The sequence below is a fragment of the Gorilla gorilla genome, chromosome 8 (assembly GCF_029281585.2).
Source record: "Gorilla gorilla gorilla isolate KB3781 chromosome 8, NHGRI_mGorGor1-v2.1_pri, whole genome shotgun sequence".
Lineage (NCBI taxonomy): Eukaryota > Metazoa > Chordata > Mammalia > Primates > Hominidae > Gorilla > Gorilla gorilla.
The window spans coordinates 36,358,251-36,368,655 of NC_073232.2; the positions used below are offsets into that span (position 1 = coordinate 36,358,251).

Below are 10,405 nucleotides of genomic sequence, written 5' to 3' on the forward strand. Positions count from 1 at the left end.
TAGGCAGCTGACAACAAATATCAGCGGAAGGGGATATTTAAAAGCCAGTTAAATTAATCATTGTTTTTTAGGAAACTGAGTCACGATTAATACCCTGGAGCTTTTACAGACAGACCCTTGCCAAAAATCTCCCAGAAGGAACATCTGTAGGCTATTTTGTTTTGAGATGTAAACCCATCTGTGATGTCTTGCTGACATTTTAGATTATATATACAAGTCCTATAATGAATAGCATTCACAAAATTTATGAAGCAAAAAAATTAAAATTGTTCAAAAGCCTGATTTTTGCTGGCAAAGTTTATCCATGAGAACATAGCAATTAGCCCCCTACCCCTCCAAAAGAAACCCTACAACCCTAAAACCAATCCAAATTGTGTAATTTAGAAGAAATAGGTTTTCAGTGCCTACGACTGAAGAGTTCATTAAGGTTTTGCAGCTGGAGGTTTTAAAAAATCCCACTTTTCGAAACTATCTGACAATCAAGGGCACAGAGACTAACGTAATGCTGATTCTCACTGGCGCAAACAGCTTGTGGATTGCATAGGCCACCACAAAGGTACTTGTGCCTGCTGCCATTTTTGACTGTACCAGGGACTCTTTAAATCCGAGTTTCAGCAGGACTGCAGACATGTCCACACCACTTGACACAACCATGTAAAATATGACCAAGGAAATTAATGAGATTCCAGTGTACAACGACACGCCAACAGCGTCATATTCTTGAAAAATCTTTTTCAGTTGCTGTGATTTGCTTTGCTTTTTCTCCTCTGTGCAGCTGACGCTGCTGCCCGTTGTCTCCGTGGCCTGGCTGAGGTCCTGGCTGCCGCGGCAGTCCCCACGGCTGTGCGGAGCAGCCGGGCATCTGGCCTGGGCAGGAGCAGGGCCAGGGCCAGGGGCAGAGGGGCACAGGGGGTGGTCGCGCCCAGGAGCCATGTGGCGCAAGGCCGGACCCAGGCGCCCACCCTGCCTGCCGGGCCCAGCCCCGCCAGCAACACGGCCATGGCGCGCAGCTAAGCTCTGCCCATATCACTTTTATATCCTTCCTAAAAACGATTGGGAAGATTGGTTACTTTATAACTGTTAAATAGTTTAAGCGTATTGGTATATTAATTAGTTCATGAGTAAAATTTTCTTTTGGACAATATAAATTTGGTGCTCTCTTGTGTGGAAAACAAATCTTTAATAAATGTTGTTTTTTCTATGAATATTATTTAATTTAGCATCTCTATCTCTATGGGGTAAATATCTAAAAATACATATTCCTAGACTATATATGAGCCACATTTTAATGTTAATTTGCATCGAATCACACAATTTTGTCCCTATTTTTCATTTTAATATTTGTCTTTAAGTTCTTCTCTGCACTGTAACCTGTTGACACCTCCTTCTCAAGCTCTTTGTGTGGTCCCATCTATTTACAATTCACTAATAGTTTGGCTCAGGAATTTGGGGGTTAACTGCAAGTCAGATTTTCAGCAGAGGCAGGTCTCAGGGAAGCACGGAATCCGGTAAGAGACATGTGCTTTGCTGTCAGTATCTCATGTCTCAGACTCCGCGTGTCCTGTTCTCTCCATGTGAGCCCCTATCTGCCTCCAGGGATCATGGAAAAACAGAGCCTCTCCCATTTTCATGTCTTTGAAGATGCTTGGTAGAAAGTTGTCATTTTTTTGGTAATTGGAAACGAAGACAAAGTTTTTCCAAAATTATTTTAAGTCATCAAATATGTACTGTCCTTGTGTCTACATGTGAGATGACAGTTGCAGTTCTCTGGGGAAGTAAAGTCACAGGATCACAAGCCCACATCTCAGACCTCTATGCACTCATTGGCTGTTGTGAACATGAACCTGAGCCCATTGTCCCAGCAGCAGAAGGAAATCAGGCGAGTAGTTTATATTTCAATCTGTGGGCAGTCTATTTTCTGTGGATCAATAGGCAGAATACGTGCTCTTTTTCTGGAAAAAAAATTCTGGGTCATGAACTGACAAGGGCCAAATCCATTCAGGAAAGAGGAAATAATTACAGAGTCGTGAGTTAACTTGTGTGGAAATAACGGATGTCCAAGATCATAAACCAATTCATAACTGTTCCTAAATGAATTGTATGTAATTCTCACTGATGTCATTGTTGGATTTTGATGTATGATGCCACAAAATTTGTTTTCTGAAGGTTCTCTAGTATAATTTGAAAATTAATCTGATAGCTGTTCTATCTTTTCTACAGGAGTTGACACATTTCTAGGATTAGTAGAGGTACTTCTAAAATACCTCCATCCCTGTAATAATGTATAAGATGTAGCTGATTGATTTTATTTTATTCAGAAATAGCAAATATATATAAGCTTTATACGTACTTTGTGTATATTTTGTATTTAATGGAGACTGATTTAGTGGTGACAGAAAACAACTGGTATCTGCAAATTATGATTAGACTATTTTTCTTTTATTATTTTTCGTTTTTAACTTTTGTGGGTGCACAGTAGGTGTCTATATTCATAAGATTCATGAGATGTTTTGATGATGTGAAATGTGAAATGAGCACATCATGGAGAATGGGCTATCCATTCCCTCAAGCATTTATCCTTTGTGTTACAAACAATTCAGTCACACTTTTGAAGTCTTTTAAAAATGTACAACAAAGTTATTATTGACTATAGTCACCCTGATGTGCTATCAAATAGTAAGTCTTATTTATTTTTCTGAACCTTTTTTTTACCCACTAACCATGCCCACATCCCAAGCTCTCCACTGCCGTTCCCGGTCTCTAGTAACCATGCTTCTATGCTCTCTGTTCATGAGTTCAGTTGTTTTGATTTTTAGATCCCACAATTAAGTGAGAACATGTGATGTTTGTCTTTCTGTGCCTGACTTATTTCACTTAATTATTTCCAGGTCCAACTATGTTGCTGCAAATGACAGGATCTCATTCTTTTTAAGGCTGAATGGTACTCTGTTTTGCATAAGTACCACATTTTTTAATCCATTCATCTGCTGATGGACACTTAGGTTGTTTTTAAATCTTAGCTATTGTAAACAGTCCTACAACAAACATAGGAGTGCAGATATCTTTTTGATATACTGGTTTCCTTTCTTTTGGATGTATACCCAGCAGTGGGATTGCTGATTCATATGGTAGCTCAATTTTTTGTTTTTTGAGGAACCTCCAAACTGTTCTCCGTAGTGGTTGCATTAAACTACATTCCCACCAACAGTGTCCAAAGGGTTCCCTGTCCTCCACATCCTCGCCAGCATTTGTTACTGCCTGTCTTTTTAGCCAGGGCAAGCAGCTAATATTCCTGGCTTTGAACTTTTTTATTTATTTATTTTTTTTAGACAGAGTCTCACTCTGTCGCCCAGGCTGGAGTGCAGTGGCTTGATTTCGGCTCACTGCAACCTGTCCCTCCAAGTTCAAGCAATTCTCCTGCCTCAGCCTCCCAGGTAGCTGTGATTACAAGTGCCTGCCACTGCACACAGCTAATTTTTTGTATTTTTACTAGAGATGGGATTTCACCATCTTGGCCAGGCTGGTCGTGAACTCCTGACTTCATGATCCACCCGCCTTAGCTTCCCAAAGTGTTGGGATTACAGGCATGAGCCACTGCGCCAGGCTGGCTTTGAACCTTTTTAAGCCAATGGTACTCCTTCAAGTGACTCACCAAATTCAGTAAGCCTTAACCAAGGTTATGGCTTATTCGAGGTTGCACATGGAATCTCCAAAGAGGTGCAGACCAGTCCTCGCAAGATCCAGAACCGCCCCAAAGACAGCCCAAGGAAAGGAAAGTTTTGCTACCTGCAAACAGGATACAACTCACATCTCTAGGGCGTCAACTTCTCAGCTGACCATCTACACACAAAGGCCCTAAATCTCTGTGCGCCCCCACAGACAGAAAAAGACCAGAAATAAAAAGATGGAAAAAATAGACACTGGGACCCACTTGAAAAGGGAGGGGAGGAGAATGGTGAGGGTTAAAAAGCCTACCTCTTAGATTCTATGCTCACTACCTGGGTGATGAAATCATTTGTACACCAAACCTCAGTGACGTACAATTCACCCATGTAGCAAAACAGCACATGTACACACTGAACCTGAAATAAAAGTAAAAAAAATATATGTCCATTGGAGGGAAAAGGATGGATAACAAATGGTCCCCCAAAAGATAAAAATCACACAAATATCCAACCAAAGTGACTAATTCCCCACCAGCACTCAAACCCAGGCTACGGCAGTGAAAGGATGGAATTTTAACCAGGCTGCAAGGTGCAGTGGCCAGCACTGCAAATTCTGCAGGAGATTCACAGCAGGCACTTTGAGCATATGAAAACTTTAAACTTTGCTTTGGGCCAGATTTTCATTCTTTAATTTTGTCAAAAGAATTTCTAAGGCTAGCCATGAAACCACCATGAGTCTTTATTTTAAATTAATCTTTCCATAAATACAAATGAGGCAACTGTTTAGAATAAGAGATCTCTTTTTCTAAATTTAGGAGTCTTTCTGACATGAAGGATCAGTTTTCTAACCAGTAATGATTAGAATTTCCAATGGTGAACTTATTTCAATAGTGACTCTGTCCAGCAAGCCTGTTCATGAAAAGCCCAGAAGGCAATTACACAGGTTTAAAATAACTTTTACCATATAAGCAAAAGGTATTCCTGGAGACAGCATAGATGAGGCTAATGAGCCTCAAAAAATTTATTCTCAGAAACAGGCTTAAGATGGCAAGAGCTCTTGTTGCCACAGATGGTTAAGAATGGTGTTTGTGCACATAGTACCTCCAGTAACCCACAAATTACTGGGGGACTGCCAATCACGGATGCCTTAATCTGTGATACCAGGGAGGCCCTCCTGAAAGTGTACTTTCCCAGGACTAACCGGGCAACAAGCGTTCATATGACAGAAGCCCCATAGGGATAGGGCTTCTTAAGACAAACTCTCCTGAGAGCTTGACACATTTGAAACAAAAAGTGTGCTGCCTAAAAACTGATGTGTCTGAGGTCCCCAGCCAATTTTAGACTGGCCACTGGATGGGACCCAAAAATCACACTTCTCAGATGGTGGAGACCAACTGTGCTCACACTTGGTTAAAAGCCAAGCTCTCAAGGACATGAAACAAGATCGGAGGGAAACTCCATGTGGTTTTATTTGGGGAACAAATAGTAAAGTTTGCCTGAATAGACACCAGTCTGATTAGAGCCATAAATCTGACCAGTCTTCAGAGGTGGCTTGAAATCGTGTTTCTAGGGGTTCTGGACCCCTGTTCTATTCTGAGGTGCCCTTCTTTATGACAGTACAACCCAGAGAGACAAACAGAGAGTGAGAGACTATTTCTAGGAGGAAAAGGGATCAAACAACATGATTATTCATGCCAAAGACTACACAAGAGTCGCTACACGCACGACTAGTCACACAAATCTTTTTCTTCCACTAATCAGGATTTTATGGAGAAAGAAAAGACAACACTTTTCACCACCTGCTCAAACAGATTCCACACAGAGGCTGGCAGCCTGGCTGGTAAGGATTTCTTACTCTTCTGCCAGCTGCTGTGGTCCTGGGTTCCTTTGGCTGCAGCTTCCGGAAGAGCAGAGCTTCGGTATTCTGCTCACAGCCACAAAATGATAGAGCACAAGGGAACACTTCCCCTTTGCACTCTGAAGTTTCACTGAAAAATCGACTGGCCAAGTGCAGATTAAGAGGAGAAATGGCATGCAGGGTTATTGATGTGCGCAAGGGAGAACCACAAAGTGCTGACCCCAACCTCCAATAGTGCTTAGCACAGCTACCACCTAGAGGCCACGGAAACAATGGGGGCTCACAGCATGGCCAGAAACAAGTGATGGCAAGATCAGGTTATAGTGGCAAGGCAGGCTATAAGAGAGAAGAGAAGGCCCGGCTTGCAAATGAGGTCTTGTTATATAGATGATACTTTACAGCCAACAGCCCTCAGAGAGGGTAGATGGTAGAGGTTCCTTTAAAAGTGGGGTGAAATATTTGTATTTACTTCACTGTGCTAGCCCATAGTATCCTCATTTCTTCTTAGAAGCTCAGGTAGGTAGCAGCTAGATAGGACTGGAATGAAATACCAATGATTTGTACTGGGTCCTGCAGTCTTTTGAAATCTCTATTTTCCCTAAAACAGCCAGGCAACACTCTCTGACCTCTCCTTTGGTGGGAGGCTGACTTCTCCCAACCACGAAGGGAGGAAATGGTCCTGGTGCTCGAAGTCCAGTGTGCAGCTGCATCTTCCCGCTAGACCAGAAGATCAACACTGGGTGGGGTCCCAGGGTTTTAAAATCACTGATCTGGAGAAACAGTGTGGCTCAGTCTGTCAATCAGAGTGTTTTACACATAGAGGGCGCCAGCCGAAATATAACTAGAAATAAACCAATACACACACGTTAATGTGTATATTTTAAAATATATAAAGAAATATATACCACATGTAAATATATGGTAAACATATAAGTAAATAAGAATTAAAATAGAGATATTTACACATAAAGTATGTGATGCTGTCTTATAGTCTGAGGTGGTGTTTCTTCATGTAGGTGAGAGGCAACTTATGTATATATAACTAGAGATACTACATGTAATTACATGTATCAACATGTATTCCTCTGTATATATAAAGATACATATTTATTTATTAAAAAAACATAATCCCCAAATCTCACATAATCACACATGTCCCTCCTGCCCACCGTAGATGCAATTCCACATTCCCTGGAGGATCTCACATACACACAAACACACACATGCACACACACACACACACTTCCATGTTCACTGGAGGATCTCACATAAACACACACTCTCACACACACACACACATGCACACACGCACACACACAGATGCACTCCCAAGTTCCCTGGAGGATCTCACATAACACACACACATGCACGTACGTGCACACACACACACACACACACACACGCAGATGCACGTCCATGTTCCCTGGGAGACACTGTGCCTTTCTGTCACCTTGTGGCAGCACAGGGAGCCAAAAAGCCCACAGGAGTCTTTTTCTGCCAGTTTTATAAGACATTTTATAGTTGGCAAATACCTGGCCATTGGCCTTTAACCAGAGCAAGCCCGGTGGCCATTGCCCTCTGTTGGAAAAGCTGCCCACACCTCCAGAACCTCTCAATGAGGCTAGGCGCCCATGTTTTGAGTACATAAGGTGGTTGCATCCAATGGTGTCCCACATGCAGTGGGTGAAGAAGAGGCTTTCCTGGGAGAAGAGAAAATGCTGGGTCTGAGCTTGCAGAATGCGCTGGGGGCAGTGCAGTTGTGGGGGGTTACAGTGGTACATGGCCAGAGGGGCGTAGGAGGACTGGGTGGGGTGCCCCTGAGAGCTTCTGGATGCCTAAGCCTACGCAAACTGAGAAAGCCTGTTAGAACAGGGTCTCACGGGCCTGAGGAATACCTGGATGAAAGGCAGTAGGACAGCCATGAGCCTGAGACCTGACACTACTGTGAGCAGCAGGGAAATAGGGGTCCGGCTTAACGAAACCCCCTGGACTGCAATACAGGTGGTTGATAAGGAAGAACAGTTCAGTGGCAGAGTGCTGGGCACTGCCTTCCCAGATGGATGAAGATGAATAATGCCTGTCCCGAAGCCAGGGCCCAGCTTGTGGTTGAGGCTGTCCATTGTGGTGGATTCAAGTGCGCTTGCTCAAGTAGGGATGCTACCGACAACCCTCAGGCCTTGGGCCGCGAACACTGTTAGCTTCCTGGCTGGCTTGCGCTTGCCAAAACAAGGCTGGAAAATGCATGGCTGCACAAGCCGAGAAAATGAATGATCTCTTCTGTTATTAGACCTTCAGAGAGACGGTGACCAGGTGGAACCTGAATGGAAGAACACCTAATGTGATCAGCTATCATAGGCTTTGGACGCTCCCATTCATGCCAACACAGCTGGTCAGCACTCTCTGTTGATCTCCAAAACTCTGAGTGCGAGCTGGCCCAAACACCAAGGGAAATAATGTCTCTGATCTGGACGTCCGGCGTGAAGCTGCGTCTTCTCACGTGACCAGACGATCAACACTCAGTGGGTCTCAGTGTTTTAAAATCACTGATCTGCAGAAACAGTGCAGCCCAGTCTGCTAGTCTGAAATGTCTCATACATACAGGGCACCACCTATGATATAACTAGAAATAAATATACTCGCACACATAAATGTGTTTACATTTAAAGGTATTCTGAGGTGCCCTTCTTTATGACAGTACAACCCAGAAAGTATGTAGCATGTAAACATGTGTATCAACAAATAAATTGAAATATACATGTGTCGATGTAGATCTTTGCTGCACTCTCCACCAGTCTACCTTGGTGTTTCTCCATGCAGGTGATTACAAAACATAAAATATACATATTCTTATGAAGGAATAAATTTGAATATTTGGTATATATAGATTTATATATAAATAGATATATTTAAAATAAATTATAAATACAAACAATATATTTAAAATAAGCATGTAAATACAAACACATATGTATAAAATAATCATTATCCAAAACTCACTGAAAAATCCACATGTACTACAAACAGAGGTACCTGCATGAATATTAGGGGCCATTGGTCCCCTGGGGCCTTCATGCCACCTACTAGCAGCCTAGGGAACCCTAAGGCCAGCGGGAGTCCTTTCCTGCCAGGTCCATGTCACTGGTCGTGGATGGGAAACACCTGGCCATCGCCCTTTAACAAGAGGCAGTCCAAGGGCCATCACCCTCCATTGGGAAAAATGGGCAGTTTCCCAGAACTTGTGCATCAGGTTAGCTGGGCTTCTTTGGAACACTTCAGGTGTGGGCAATATGATTAGCTTGGTGAGGAGAGAAGAGGCTTTCCATGGAGAGAAAGAAGGGTCTGACCCTCAGGATGCACTGGGAGCTGAGAAAGGCAGGTGCAGTAAGATGGCGCAGGGTGGAGGGACAGGCAGGCCACAGTGAGACTGCACTGGGTGCCTTTGAGAGCAAGTGCCTTGGGGACCAAGAGCAGCAGCGTGACTTCCCCCAAACACCGAGGGAAGCAATGGTCCTGACGCCCAAAGTCAAATGCACAGCTGCATCTTCCCTCTGGGCCAGAGAATCAACACTGGATGGGGCCTGAGCTTTGGGAATCACTGATCTGGAGGAACAGGGAGCCCCAGGCTGTCGGTCTGGAGTGTTTCACACATGCAGGGCCCCAGCTAAGACATAGCGAGAAATAGATATAGCCACACACAGAAATGTGTGTTTGTTAAAGATAGAAGGGCATGTGTGACATGTGAATATATGTATCAGCATATAAATAAAGATTCATATATATACATATATATATTCATACAGGAAACTGTGTAGTGCTTTCTGCCTGTCCATGGTGGTGTTTCTCCATTTAGGCAAGAAGAAAACCTATCTCCCTATGTATCTATCTATCTATCTATCCATCCACACACATACATACAGACATATTTATATACATAAGTGAATGTAAATATTCTGTGTAATTATCTATATTTATATATAGAAAAACGTGAACAAATATATAAATATAGGTATATATGTACAAGTCTCTATGTATAAAATAAACATAACCCAAACATGTCACCCCAAGTCCACATAGATGCACTTGCACTTATACTAGAAGCCGTTGGGCCCCCTTACCGCAGACTGGCAGTGGAGTGAACAAAAGGCCTGAAGCCTCCTTTCTGCCAGTTCCGTGTGAGCCTCCACAAATGACAAACACCTGAACATGGCCCTTTGACCAGATCCAGTCAAGGGCCATCGTCTTCTAGTGGGAAAGCTGCCCACTTATGCAGAAGCTGTCAGTCAGGACAGGGCCTCCTCTTTTGATAGTTGAGGTGGGGACATAGAGAGGCGTCTCAGTTTGGGTGGAGGGACGGGAGGCTTTCCAGGAGGATGAAAACAGGCTAGGTCTGAACACACAGGAGGCACTGGGTGCAGCGTGAATCTGGGTGGGGTAAAGGGGTCTTGGGCCAGAGGGACAGCGAGGCCAGGACAGGATGGCTCTGAGTGCTCCTGAGAGCATTTGGGGAACAGGAAAGTGACCCCCAATTTATTCTGAAGACTGCACAGACCTGCATGAGCCTGTTACCACAGGCCCCAGCTGCATCTCGAGAAACCAGGCAGACCCGGAGAACACTTGGATTAAAGACACCTGAGAGGGAGGCCAAGGCAGGCGGATCACTTGAGGTCAGGAGTTCGAGACCAGCCTGGACAACATGGGGAAAACCCATCTCTACTAAAACTACAAAAAAACTAGCGGGGCATGGTGGTGGGTGCCTGTAATCCCAGCTACTCAGGAGGCTGAGGCAGAAGAATCACTTGAACATGGAAGGTGGAGGTTGCAGCGGGACAAGATCGCACCACTATATCCAGCCTGAGCGACAGAGCGAGACTCCATCTAAAAT

The 10,405-nt window shown here is 43.8% G+C and overlaps 1 pseudogene; it reads right to left on the reverse strand.

Moving 5' to 3' along the window:
* Window positions 1–260: 260 nt before the first annotated feature.
* On the reverse strand, window positions 261–1,001 carry LOC115936055 (protein FAM210B, mitochondrial-like; annotated as a pseudogene).
* Window positions 1,002–10,405: the final 9,404 nt, after the last annotated feature.